The sequence below is a fragment of the Herpailurus yagouaroundi genome, unplaced genomic scaffold (genome assembly GCF_014898765.1).
Source record: "Herpailurus yagouaroundi ecotype Mexico unplaced genomic scaffold, PumYag 67370, whole genome shotgun sequence".
Lineage (NCBI taxonomy): Eukaryota > Metazoa > Chordata > Mammalia > Carnivora > Felidae > Herpailurus > Herpailurus yagouaroundi.
This window is the reverse complement of record NW_024420187.1, coordinates 6,073-10,267: the sequence shown is the minus strand read 5'-3', so window position 1 is coordinate 10,267 and position 4,195 is coordinate 6,073. Positions and strand designations below refer to the sequence as shown.

The window sequence follows — 4,195 nt, the reverse complement described above, 5'->3', positions numbered from 1 at the left end:
TTTGATTTCCTTTTCTTGTCTGATTGCTGATGCTAGAACTTCCAACACCATGTTAAACAACAGCGGTGAGAGTGGACATCCCTGTCGTGTTCCTGATCTCAGGGAAAAAGCTTTCAGTTTTTCCCCGTTGAGGATGATGTTAGCTGTGGGCTTTTCATAAATGGCTTTTATGATCTTTAAGTATGTTCCTTCTATCCCGACTTTCTCGAGGGTTTTTATTAAGAAACGTTGCTGAATTTTGTCAAAGGCCTTTTCTGCATTGATTGACAGGATCATATGGTTCTTATCTTTTCTTTTATTAATGTGATGTATCACATTGATTGTTTTGCGAGTGTTGAACCAGCCCTGCATCCCAGGAATGAATCCCATTTGATCATGGTGAATAATTCTTTTATATGCTCTTGACATCACATCTTTTTTTTTTAAAAAATGTTTATTTATTTATTTTGAGAGACACAAAGAGCATGATTAGGGGAGGGACAGAGAGAGAGGGAGAGAGAATGCCAAGCAGGCTCCACATGGTCAGCACAGATCCTGACTCAGGGTTCAATCCCACAAATCTTGAGATCATGACTTGTGCCAAATTCAAGGGTTGGACACTGAATTGACTGAGCCAGCCAGGCACCCCAATACCACATCTTCTTTATACATTCATCAGTCGATGGACATTTAGTCTGTCTCCATAGTTTGGCATTCAACAAATATTTGTTGAGCACTTACAATATGTCAGGCACTGTGCAAGTGCTGAGGAACATGGAGATTTCATTCTATCCAGGATGAGTGATACTGAAAAATAAATACAAGAATGGTGTTATAGGAGTATAGGGCATCATGACAACATTTCACAGGAAAAACTAATATGACTGAGTCTGAACACACAAGGACCCAGGGCAAAGTAGCAGGGACAGTATTTAGAAAGGAAAAGAGGCCATATCTCTTCTAACAAGGAGATCATAAAGGATGGCTATAGGCATAAGATTGAAGACCCAATAGTGGGAAGCTGAAGTGCCTTACATTTGACAACTACTGTCTGACCCTTGGAGTAGAGGCAGTATCATCTGTCTAGAGGTAACAGTGAATATTTTGGAGGGTCATAGAGGAGAAAAGGCATGATGTGTGTGTGTGGAGTGAACACAGAGAAGTATATAGAATCACCAAGCAGTGTTTGGGGCCCAGCATAAGTGGATGGTCATGATCTTATGATGATGCCAACCTGCAAAGAGTCTGTTTTGATTTTGTTTTTGTTTTTATAGCAGCTAGGCATAGCATGAAGGTTTTAGCCAGGGTTGGTGTTTTGTCAGTCAAGTGCATTAATAAGCCAAAGGACCAAGAACATTTATTATATTGGTGACAGAGTGGTTAAAATAATAAACTAAGGAAAACAAATGAGTGGGGAGTGGCATGAAGAAGAAGGATCTGGTGGGCAGAGAGGTAGTAGATTCTAGTGGACATGACCAAGCAGGTTCAAAAGAAGGAACTGAGGTCAAAGGTGCCTGGCTCCCAGTTCAGACACTGCACAACTTTGAACATCTCCTTTGCCCTCTCTGGTGCTCAGTTCCTCATCTGTGTGTATTGTAGGTAGAAGACTGAAATCCTTTCCAACTGGGCCTTTCTATGATGCTACATTGTTGGTTGATGTCTTATGCACCCTGGGATCTGAATCAGATACACTAAGCCCTCAGTAGTGACCCAGGGGTGCTAAGATTATTGGCTTCAAACTGATAATAGAATCAACAGAAACTCCCATCTATGTCCTAGATTGATCCAACAATAATGGCCTTAGATTTTCGTCTAAAGTTTGCATTAGATTCCTGCAGAAACACTAAGTTCAATCCCCAAGGGTGACCATTGTAAATGCCCTTGTAAATCATGATCTTCTTATCTTTATGGAAATACTTCTAAGTTTTATAGAGGGAAGGGATGTTCTGGAAAAATACTCATGAGGATCCAGTAGTGATCCAGAGTGATAAAGTGGTAGAATGACAGAGCCACAGGAATGTGGGAAGTTGCCATCATAACCACCTGGTTGGGAAGAGCTTTCATATTATCATGGCTCATTCTCTTGAGTTGAGTGCAGGATGTGTATAAAAGGCCTCAGACCATACTGTCTCCTCACTTCCCCTGACCTATCCATTGCTTGCCTGACATTGGGAAGCAAGGTAAGTGTCCTTACTCATCGGATGGCAGTTTGGGAATGGCTGGAATTGCCACACCATAGCTGAATGGGACAAACCACTCTAGGCTGGAGAGAATGGGAACTAACTGGTAATTTCAGGAAGATCAGGGTCACAGAAATCATCAGATGGCTCAGAAGCAGCAATCCCAGAAGGGATGAGTGTTAATTGAGATTGGGGTCGGGGTGGGGGAAGCTAGTTTTTAGGACAAGAGACACACATAGGGCTGAAAAGTAGAACTGAAGGCCAAGCCCATGATGTAAGAAAGATTAAAAAAAAAAAAAAAAGAGGTGAAGAAGACATGTGGTATAACCATGGACTCAGGCTAACCACGTGGTTTCTAGAATGCATAAATTAGAATATATTATAAAAACAAGGTAATACTTTGGAAACTACCCAAGTTGCTGCCTCAGAAGTCAAGAGTCTTGGGAGAATCAGGTCAGTAGAAGTTACTGACCCCTGGCCTGATTTTTCCTATGCCTGGAAAGTGGGGCTTCTCTGCTATAAAGATATGGATCCAGGAGTCATAGAATCAGTTATATAACTTCAGAATCTGGAGAAAAATACTGATGCAAATTAAGTTTATAGTCACTGAACTTTCAAAACCTTTGCATTGCTTTTCAGAGTAACTGAACTTTTCCCAAGATGTCCAGCCAGCAAACCCAGCAGAAGTGTCAGCTCCCTGCCAAGTGTCTTCCCAAGTGTCCACCGAAGTGCCTCGCTCAGGCCCCTCAGGCCCCACAGGCCCTGGCTCTCTGCCCAGCTCCCTGCCCCCCACCTGTCCCCTCCTGCTGTGTCCACAGTTGCTGTACCACTGGCTTCGGAAGCTGCTGCTCTCTGGGGTCTCATCGGTTTCCGGATGTCTGTCTAGGCCCACTTCAGCCTTCCAACTGCTGGGAGAGGGAGTCCTCCAGTTGTTGCCATGGATTTGGGGGCTGCAGCTTTTGATGAGCTTTGGTTCATCCATAGCCAAGGCTGAGCCTGGAGTTGACGACATTCCTCACTCGCACCTTGTTCTCATTCTCCTCCTGAACTAAGATGCCTAGATGTGTACTTAAAGAATTCCTCTTTTTGCTAAAAACCTCAGGCCTCTTGGCCTTGGCTCTTTCCTACATCAATACCTGAATGCTACAAAAAAACTCTGCTTCCCACAGCATTATCAACATGTAAAAATAAAGCCTATCTTTCCTGGCACCCTGAGCTCTTTAGTGTTTGTTGATGCCCCCATCCTCAGTTCTGGGGAGCCCCTATTAACCTGGATTCTTCAAGCAGACTCCAGAATGAGCCAGCTATATATGGGAAATTCCCACCAAGGGAGGTCCCAGACATGGGCCGTCTGAGAGGGCTGTGGAAAGGAAAGATCCAGAGAGGAGCAATGGGGTACTCCCAAAACCTGAGTGACCCTGTTCCACTGATGTTGCTGCCACCATCCATGAGGTTTCTTCCTATTCATTAGGGACACTATGATCCTCAGCCCTGAAATTCAGCCTCCAGACTCTTTTGACTTGAGGGAATCTCATCCTTAAGAAAGAAGTGGCACAGGGATACTTGTTTTCAGACCTTGGTTCAAAAATCCATGACAAATACTCTCCTTGAACATATCTACCTGACTGAGTCCCTCACTACTTCTCTTCACCCAGGAACTGGAGTCTACACAGTGACACAGCACAATTCTTCTGAGACACTTTTGCTGTGTACCCTTTGTGATTTCTTTTCTCTTTGTATTCAATGGGACAAATGGTATGGATTTGGGGCAAGTTCTCAATATACTGTCCTTTTTAACCCAGCAGTCAGCATAGGCAACAGCAATGTTCATACCCATCCTCCAGGACTAGGCTTCTTAGCCACAGGATCGAGACACTGGTGTCTTGGGGGCAGTGGAAGACAAAGGGATGGAACTATGGTCAGTGGCCCTATGGTCAGAAGTTGCACATAATCCACATCTTATATCAACCAAGCCACAGCTATGTGAACATCTGGGCTCATGTGGTGGAGTGAGTCTGACACCTAAATGCCATCCC

General features: G+C 43.9%; 1 long non-coding RNA gene across 1 annotated transcript; it reads left to right on the top strand.

Annotated features, from left to right (window-relative positions):
- Positions 1-2,061: 2,061 nt before the first annotated feature.
- LOC121024906 (uncharacterized) lies at positions 2,062-3,374 on the top strand. Its single transcript, XR_005787846.1, has 2 exons — positions 2,062-2,159; positions 2,799-3,374. It is a non-coding gene; the product is annotated as an uncharacterized LOC121024906 (long non-coding RNA).
- The last annotated feature ends 821 nt before the right edge of the window (positions 3,375-4,195 follow it).